The following is a 10,636-nucleotide window of genomic DNA, read 5'->3' on the forward strand; positions in this document are numbered from 1 at the left end:
CGAAAGACGACAACCTACACAGGGCAATATCCCAATCACTGCCCTGGGGCATTGGGATATTTTATTGATGTATTATTGATGTATTATTACTTGTGAATGATGTATTATTGCTTGTGAATGATGTATTATCACTTGTGAATGATGTATTATCGCTTGTGAATGATGTATTATTGCTTGTGAATGATGTATTATCACTTGTGAATGATGTATTATCGCTTGTGAATGATGTATTATCGCTTGTGAATGATGTATTATTACTTGTGAATGATGTATTATTACTTGTGAATGATGTATTATTGCTTGTGAATGATGTATTATTACTTGTGAATGATGTATTATTGCTTGTGAATGATGTATTATTACTTGTGAATGATGTATTATTACTTGTGAATGATGTATTATTACTTGTGAATGATGTATTATCGCTTGTGAATGATGTATTATCGCTTGTGAATGATGTATTATCGCTTGTGAATGATGTATTATCGCTTGTGAATGATGTATTATCGCTTGTGAATGATGTATTATCGCTTGTGAATGATGTATTATCATTTGTGAATGATGTATTATTACTTGTGAATGATGTATTATTACTTGTGAATGATGTATTATTACTTGTGAATGATGTATTATCACTTGTGAATGATGTATTATCGCTTGTGAATGATGTAATATCACTTGTGAATGATGTATTATTACTTGTGAATGATGTATTATCGCTTGTGAATGATGTATTATTACTTGTGAATGATGTATTATTACTTGTGAATGATGTATTATCACTTGTGAATGATGTATTATTGCTTGTGAATGATGTATTATCACTTGTGAATGATGTATTATTGCTTGTGAATGATATATTATCACTTGTGAATGATGTATTATCACTTGTGAATGATGTATTATCGCTTGTGAATGATGTATTATTGCTTGTGAATGATGTATTATTACTTGTGAATGATGTATTATTACTTGTGAATGATGTATTATTACTTGTGAATGATGTATTATTACTTGTGAATGATGTATTATCGCTTGTGAATGATGTATTATTGCTTGTGAATGATGTATTATTACTTGTGAATGATGTATTATTACTTGTGAATGATGTATTATCACTTGTGAATGATGTATTATTGCTTGTGAATGATGTATTATCACTTGTGAATGATGTATTATTGCTTGTGAATGATGTATTATTACTTGTGAATGATGTATTATCACTTGTGAATGATGTATTATTGCTTGTGAATGATGTATTATTACTTGTGAATGATGTATTATTACTTGTGAATGATGTATTATCGCTTGTGAATGATGCCCATGCTTTTTTTGCAACTTTTTCAAATCATAGTCACACTCTTCATGTAGCCTTGCCCATAGGCCTATATGTTTAGATTAGGTCGGTATCACAACTAGTGGCCAGATCATTTGTTAAAATGAAGCACACTAATCCACTTTACAACTGGTGTAGAGCCTAACTGGCATGCATATGTAGTGCGTGAGTTTCAAGTGTGGGGAGATCATTTCACCATAAAAATGCACCTTTATAATAACAGCATTACATGCCTAATCACATTTGTGGTCACTTTTGAGAACGGTGTTTTCCTGCTAATGGAACATTCATGCTTATAGCCTCCTGCCGTGTGCGCATTGCTGCACTTATAATGTGAAGAAATAGCCTAATAGTTGATCAACATTTTAAGCTAAATGTTCTCATTTGTAGCGTCAGGTTCATTGCTTAAAACAGTTGATGCTAGTTGTTGTATTAATTTGGGATCTATCGCATCCCACAACTGTTTGGAATATTTATTTCTCGCACTGAACAGAATAGGTCAACTTTGTACTATGGGAGATAGTTGATTGACACAGGCTAGTGCTTTGCTGTTTGTTATGCATACTCATCTTGTTGGCTGATGAAAAGTAGATGTGGACAGTTCTTCCAATATCTTCAATTTACACCTCAGAATTGGATAAGGACGCAGGCAGTTGCATCCCCGATGTATCCGTCTTTACTTGTAGCCTGTGAGAAAGACCTGATCACGTGACTGAGAGCCATTTGAGTGAGAGGTGCTTTGGCACGCAGCAGGGAGAACGGAATTATAATGATTTTATTCAGCCCAAGGGCAGAAATGCCACTGGCTGCAAAAGGCATGGATTTTTTTAGGGGGCATTACGGCCACAAAAAGGGGATGCAGCCGGGAAATTTGAGGCATTATCAAGTGCTTGTCAAATTGTGAATGATAGACAGATGAAGTGTGTACAGCCTACGCAAAATAAACAAAGTAGAGCTCATGCCTTTCATGCTACTTTTTTCAAATCATCATTAGAGTCTCATCATGCTGCCTTAGAATGTATTAAAAATCAAACATATAGCCCAACATTTGTATCACAACTAAAGTTGCATAAATAACTCTAAATGAAGCATATAGGAGAACCTGTGTCTTTGTTAACCGCTCAACACATAATAGACGCATGTGCACACTCCCTCAAATAATTTGGAGAAAATATACTTTATTTTATTGAGCTATGTTCAATTGTATTCTTCAAACTATAAAATAATGCTAAGCAAATCTCATCCGCTAAATGAACTAGTGTAGCCCACAGTCATATAGCCAGATCAGGACCTAACACAAGGACAACTCAGAGGATGCTATTCTGTTCTTCTGAAATAGACAACATTTTCTTCAAATCATGTTTCTTTAAACCTGTCTAAAATAAATCATGTCTTTATTGTGATGGTGTAGGCTATATTATATGGAAACGTTTGGTAGCACTAGCTATGAAAAGTTTACAGGGTCAGGAGTTTCTAGTGACCATATGAGCTGGCCAGGAAGAACTCTTAGCCTTCGTTGTAGCCTATAATGTGGGCCCAAAATGTTTTATGGTCATGTGGTCAGGAAAAACTCCAGCAGGCTCCAGAAATGACTACTACCAAGCAAAGAGGTGATACACAGACCACAAAATCTCAGACCCAGAAAGAGGAAGTGGGACCCTGAGGGCGGGGCTAAGAAGAGGAAGTAGTGTCACACATTCAGCACATGTTTCAAAACCCCCCACCCCCCAATCTCATCACATCACCCTGGTCAGGTGTCTGTCTGTCCCTGGTGTTTTGGTTTTTAAAACAAAAAGGAAGAGGAGAACACAGTAGTGATTGGCAGAATATGCCAGTACTTGTTAGGGAGCAAGTGGAAATCAATTTTCCCACAATTGTTAGATTTGCCACCCTACATTGCATTTGGAAAGAATTCAGACCCCTTGACTTTTTCCACATTTTGATACATTATTCTAAAATGGATTAAATAAAACAAATGATGATCAATCTACACACAATACCCCATAATGACAAAACGAAAACTGGTTTTAAGAAATGTTTGCAAATATATTAACAATTAAAAACAGAAATATCTTATTTGAGATGTTTCTACAACTTGGAGTCCGCCTGTGGTAAAGTAATTTGATTGGACATGACTTGGAAAGGCAAACACCTGTCTATATAAAGTCCCACAGTTTACAGTGGACGTCAGAGCAAAAACCAAGCCATAAGGTCGAAGGAATTGTCCATAGGGCTCCGAGACAGGATTGTGTCGAGGCACAGATCTGGGGAAGGGTACCAAAACATTTCTGTAGCATTGAAGGTCCCCAAGAATACAGTGGCCTACATCATTCTTAAATAGAAGAAGTTTGGAACCTCCAAGACTCTTCATAGAGCTGGCAGTCCAGCCAAACTGAGCAATCAGGGGAGAAGGGCCTTGGTCAGGGAGGTGACCCGATGATCACTCTGACAGAGCTCCAGAGTTCCTCTGTGGAGATGGGAGAACCATCCAGAAGGACAACCATCTCTGCAGCACTCCACCTATCAGGCCTTTATGGTAGAGTGGCCAGACAGAAGCCACTCCTCAGTAAAAGGCACACGACAGCCCACTTGGAGTTTGCCAAAAGGCACCTAAAGACTCTCAGACCATGAGAAACAAGATTCTCTGGTCTGATGAAATGAAGATTGAACTCTTTGGCCTGAATGCCAATCGTCACATCTGGAGGAAACCTGGCACCATCCCTATGGTGAAGCATGGTGGTGGCAGCATCATGCTGATGTTTTTCAGCAGCAGGGACTGGGAGACTAGTCAGGATCGAGGGAAAGATGAACGGATCAAAGTACAGAGAGATCCTTGATGAAAACCTGCTCCAGAGTGCTCAGGACCTCAGACTGCAGTAAAGATTCACTTTCCAACAGGACAATGACCCTAAGCACACAGCCAAGACAACGCAGGAGTGGCTTTAGGACAAGTCTCTGAATGTCCTTGAGTGGCCCAGCCAGAGCCCAGGCTTGAACCTGATCGAACATCCCTGGAGAGACCTGAAAATAGCTGTGCAGCGATGTTCCCCATCCAACCTGACAGACCTTGAGAGGATCTGCAGAGAAGAATGGGAGAAACTCCCCAAATACAGGTGTGCCAAGCTTGTAGTGTCATACCCAAGAAGACTTGAGGCTGTAATTGCTGCCAAAGGTGCTTCAACAAAGTACTGAGTAAAGGGTCTGAAAACTTATGTAAATGTGATATTTCAAAAATTTTATTTGAATAAATTTGCAACAATTTCAGAAAACCTGTTTTTGCTTGTCATTATGGGGTATTGTCTGTAGATTGATGAGGGGGGAAACTATTTCATCCATTTTGGAATAAGGCTGTAACGTAACAAAATGTGGAAAAAGTTAAGGGGTCTGAATACTTTCTGAATGCACTGTACGTGACTTCAGTTGCAAATCATTGAAGGTCAACATCATTATTTCCCATAGTAGCTAGTATGTAGTAGTTGTTACATAGTTATTACATAGTAGCTAGTATGTAGTAGTTGTTACATAGTTATTACATAGTTGCTAGTATGTAGTAGTTGTTACATAGTTATTACATAGTAGCTAGTATGTAGTAGTTGTTACATAGTTATTACATAGTAGCTAGTATGTAGTAGTTGTTACATAGTTATTACATAGTAGCTAGTATGTAGTAGTTGTTACATAGTTATTACATAGTAGCTAGTATGTAGTAGTTATTACATAGTTATTACATAGTAGCTAGTATGTAGTAGTTATTACATAGTTATTACATAGTAGCTAGTATGTTGTAGTTATTACATAGTTATTACATAGTAGCAATGTTTCCATTAACTTGTCCAGTGATTTTTTTGTCGACATTTAGAACGTTTGCATAGAAAATAGATGTGACAATTACCTGCTATGGTGCATCTTGTGATGATAAAAACAACTGAACGTAATGACGGTAGACCAAAATAAATATCATCATTCATAAAAACCTAGAGTGTCGAAGAATAATTAAGTAGTTGACGTGTTTACATGATCAATTTAGGCAAATTATACGTTAATAATGCCATCCCACCTATGTGTTTCATGTCTCAGGTAGCCACCAAAGGACAGCATGGAGAGAAAGCAAAAATGGACTAATATTTGCCATATTCAAATCATTCTCATGTGCCAATCCTTGTCCTGACCTTCAAGAATGCCTGCATTTCTTTGTCTTGCTTTTCTGGTCGGCTGGATGCAAGTTTCCCCATCCAATTATTTAAACTCTACGGGAGTGCAGGTTTCACCGTGGCATGGATCGTGCTGATATGTTGGCACATGAGAATGTTAGTGCCAGTTGGACCTTTTTTGATTGCAGAAAAAATGTATTTAGCAAAAAGTAAGCCTAAATATTTAGGTTTTATAGCTACGCGATGACTTACCCTGCATACCTTCAAAATTATTCTCTAATCATAATGTATTCAAAAACACTGTTTCCATCATCATTTGGCCGCAATAAAGTTTGACTAAAGAAAAATCCACCCCTGTCGAACAGATAAAAAAATGTAGATTTATTTTCAAATGTATCCTATATCTGCCGTTTCCATTACACATTTCGCAAGGATTTTGTCGCATAAACCTGGGTCAATGGAAACCTGCCTAATGTAAGTGATATCAGTCAATATGACAGACCTTGTGTGTGCTACTGAGGCCTCAGCCATGAATGCATTCTAGTAAACACCCATTAGACAGCTCCGCACGGAAGTGTTACAATAAGCAGATTTCTAGGAACCAGGGCCGGGCTTAATGGGAGACCTTTTGCTCCTGCTCTTTAGGGCTCTGGGTCCTCGGTGCCACATGGAATGGGGAAAGAGATGGGGCTGTGTTTACACACACACACCTGCTGCTCTTTCTCATCTGATCACAGGCACCACTGACCCCATCTCTGGGTGCCTGTGTTTACCTGTAGTAAATGAACCCTGTCACCACCACTTCCATGTGGACACTAGTCCAATATACTAGTCCAAAATACAGCTCACACACACACAGCAAACAGGATACAGACATAACATGAGCACTGGAACAAGCCCATCAGGTTCTGTCTCACAGCTGACACACACCTTTCTGAGGAAATAGAAACAATGTCCCCAATATGACCTACGGTGAGTTTCTGCAGACTGAAATGTTCCAAGAGTAGTTTGTGTGCATTTTGTTTTGAAAGCCAAGCTGATCAGTTTGATTTCAACAGCCTCTGACCTTTCACCCCCCAACCCCCCCCCCCCCCAGCTCAATCAGCTGTCTTGGAGAGAGAGGAGAGAGACAGTCCAGATCAGGTTGCACATTAACAGAAAAAGGCCCAACTGGCACCAACTAACACACACACACACACACACACACACACACACACACACACACACACACACACACACACACACACACACACACACACACACACACACACACACACACACACACACACACACACACACACACAAGGTCTCTGTGCGAGCAGGTCAATGGCTGTGTACCTGGATTTAGTTCAATGGTTTCATAACTAAATCATATTAAGATGTCCGATCTCAGATACCAGACAGTCATTCAATATCTTCATTAAAATATTACAAAGAAAGGGCTAGCAATACTGTCTCCTCTCATATTTGTCATTGGCAACATACATTTTTGTAATTCATGAGCTACAGCACAAACAGTCATGCACAGCACTGAGACACACACACAGAAGCGGGGTTTGTGTCTCGCCAAGAGAATGGAAATTTGAGGCCGATATTAAACAAACACATGCAATGGAAAGATACAACTCAGTCTGAGTCTACTGTAGGCCTATACCTTGCATGATTGTACCAATAGCAACTGATACACACTTGGATTCACCAGTCTGTGTGTGTGTGTGTGTGTGTGTGTGTGTGTGTGTGTGTGTGTGTGTGTGTGTGTGTGTGTGTGTCAGAGTAACCTTCTCTCCAAGCCTGTCTGTCCTGTCAGTGTGTATCTGATCTGGAGTCAGTCAGACGCATCAAAACAAACATGGCCGCCCTAGGCCTGTCGTTCCTCTACCTCCCATATGTCCTCTGACCTCCAGCTGAACCTGTTAGTGTGTGTGTGTGTGTGTGTGTGTGAACTAACGCAGCAGAGAGTGGAGCGTGCTCTGCCACTACTGTAGATACCTGTCAATGATCTGTGACTTGTTGTTTATCTTGAACCGTGGTCACAGAGTGGAGAAGAGGCTCCCTGTCTTCAGTATCTATCTGATCTCACCTCAGCCTCATTCACCTGCACATTGTGTTCAACTTATAGTATATTTACATCTCATCGGGCATCGAACCCGGCCCATAATGGGACACAAGTCAGGTTAGTCATCCTGTATGGAAGAACAGAGGGGATGCTGGGAGTGTTGCAGACAGACAGGGCTTATAAGAGGCATCCCTCCGCGTCCAAACAAAGGTCCATCTATCCACATTCCTCAAATAGTGATTTCCTAATTTACAGAGTCTGGGTCTAGTCTACTGCATGTTCACCATATTACACTGTGGTGCTGCTGATGACCTGTAGAAATACACATGTGATATATAATTACAGAAAGTTACTAACTAGTTATACCAGTTTAACTGTCTACCACTACTTCCAAAAATGGCTCAGATATCATTTTATCCACAGTTTCTGCTTGAAACTTGACTTGTCTCCTGCTGATATTGAGCATATGAACATGAATCCTTGTCAGTAGGTTGCTTTGAGGTCACACTGATAAAGACATTTCTGAGAAATGGCCTAATAGTGAAAGTTGTTGAGTCAGGGTGAGAATGGGAGATTCCCTCTAAAACATAACAGTGGCGTATAGTCAGATAATAGTGAGATGGACAATAGGCCAGTTGACTTGGCCTGACCAAATGACCTTTCAACACTATTGTCCTAAATGGCCTGCATGATCAAATGGACCAGTGATGGGTCAGGCAATGGACCCCTAGGTCTCATTGTGTGTTATTACAATGAGCTATTAGTCATATTCATGGGATTACATTTATTGCAAATAGGCCTAGTATGGACTACAGCGAGGTGAGCGTTGGAGCACTCTCTCTCTCGTTGGAGCACTCTCACTCTCTCTCTCTCTCTCCTCATCCCCTCTTTTTTTCTGCTCCTTATTTTTCCCTCAATGGGAAGAGAGAGTGCTCCAACGAGAGAGAGAACTGGTAAAGCACTGGATATCTTGCCTAAATATTCAACAGGTAAAACCCAACAGATGACATTGGGTGCAGCAGTCAAGTATTGTAAGACCACCACCCAGAATGTGACATCACTTCACAGGGCTTTGTCCGTGGCGTAGGTTGTTCGAGTTACAGCAAACATCACACAACCCAGTGAGAAGTATTCACATTGCGCAACAAAACCGAGGTAGAAATAACCCTCCTGCTATATATAAACACAAACATAACCTACTACATGATGGCCTACATGCACACACACATACAACAAACACACCCTGTATGTAACTAAGCGGAAAGATCGCGCGGTAGACCGCGAAGGAGAGGCCATCGCTCGGCTCTGTCTGGTGCCCCGCGCGCAGCTTTACAGCAGTTCTCGTTACATGTATTGAGTATCACAAACACAGCTTGTACATAGCAGCAGCATAGCTCTGGATAGAGTGTCTTCAATGATATGCCCAGTCCTTCTCTGCGCTGCACGGAAACCAGAGGTTGGTCATAAATGGCAAAGGCATCTGGGTAAGATATTGAATTTGACAGTTCAGGAGAAAGTGCACTAAAATGCACTAAACATAGCATAAACATTGATCTTACCATGTTCGTAGCTGTCAATGTTTAAAGAAAAATACCAATAACTTTACAATAAGAAGCTGACTAGACAACCAACTTAAATCAACAAATACATGTAGTTGCCTAGCCTACTGTTTATTAGGCAAACAATGTTATATAAAATGTGTTTTCAATGCACTAAAACTATAAGCCCTTTTTTATAAAAACACATGCCTTTTTATCTAGCAGTGTCAGTGAACGCTCGAGATAATTAACTTTCATTCTTTCAAGATGACCATGAAATCTATTTGCAAAGTTCTGTTGAACTATGGCGCACAATACATGCAACCCAGTGACTTTTCCAGAGTTGACCCATTTGTGGTGGATTTGCGCAGCAGAAGTTCAGCGGTGGAATATCACTTACCCGCTATGAAGGTCAGACGATACGAAGTTAGAGTCAGGTTCTGGAAACTAGGTGGGTCTTCCACCAGTGCGCTCCGATACTGTCCGCGGAAAGGCTGGGACCCTCACACACATACTACGCAAAAAAATACAAATAAATAAAAGAAGCGTCTTTGTGCGTTCTAATTTCAGTAGAATGGCTGCTACTCTCCCGTGGCTCTCCAGCTGCTGATTGTTTTCGTCCCGCTGGCTGTGATGTTGTCAGCGGAGTTCGGAGCGTCCCTGGTCACCTGTATGCACTTGTGACAACTCCGGCCACCAATGGCAGAGCGTGATGGGAATTCTGGGGGATGTAGTTCTGTTGGACGGGTATTTTCGGGAGAGTGACGTTATGCCCGTTGACTGTCAGTGCACGCAGCTCATGGTTGCCCCAGGATTGGCTTTAATGGTCACTCATTCCTGACTGCCTGACAATTTTTCTAATGCACACCTTCCTTTCCTTCCCTCTCACTAATGCGTGCATGTGTGTTGCAATTATAGCATGGTATTGAAACTGAATGGATCTGTTTCAGCGAGGTCGCCAAGCCAACATCATCCTGAATCAGGTAGCCTAGGCTTTAGGGCGGATTATCAACCAGATTCAGCTGCAGGATGATCTTTTTCTAGAGCGATGGTCAGGGGGCCTGAACATAATTACAAATCATTTCTAGACTGCAACTTGACCACAATATGCCCAAAGAGATATATTATTTAACTAAAACAATCATTTCAAACCTTGTTTACAATTGTATTCGATCACTTACTCACTGGCCAGTTTATTATGTAGACCCCACCCCCTTTGCCTCCAGAACAGCCCGATTTTTTTGGGTTATGGATTCCACAAACGTTGCTCAATTAATTGGTATCAAGGGACCTAACGTGTGCCAGGAAAACATTCCCCACACCATTACACCACCGCCGTCTCCCTGAACTGCAGGCAGGATGGGGCCATGGACTCATGCTGCTTATGCCAAGTCCTGACTCTGGCATCAGCATGACGCAACAGGAACTGGGATTCGTCGGACCAGGCAACGTTTTTCCACTCCTCAGTTGTCCAGTGTTGGTGATTGCATGCCCACTGGAGTTGCTTCTTCTTGGTTTTAGCTGATATGAGTGGAACCCGGTGTGGGCATCTGCT

The 10,636-nt window shown here is 40.8% G+C and overlaps 1 protein-coding gene across 1 annotated transcript in view; it reads right to left on the reverse strand.

The window, feature by feature from the left end:
• Positions 1-9,747, reverse strand: part of LOC139558952 (transcription factor EB-like) — a 69,843-nt gene extending 60,096 nt beyond the window's left edge. The window contains exon 1 of the mRNA XM_071374514.1: positions 9,482-9,747. The gene's annotated coding sequence lies outside the window, so the exon portion shown is untranslated. The remainder of the gene's footprint in view (positions 1-9,481) is intronic.
• Positions 9,748-10,636: the final 889 nt, after the last annotated feature.

Source organism: Salvelinus alpinus, chromosome 2 (assembly GCF_045679555.1).
Source record: "Salvelinus alpinus chromosome 2, SLU_Salpinus.1, whole genome shotgun sequence".
NCBI classification, from domain to species: Eukaryota; Metazoa; Chordata; class Actinopteri; order Salmoniformes; family Salmonidae; genus Salvelinus; species Salvelinus alpinus.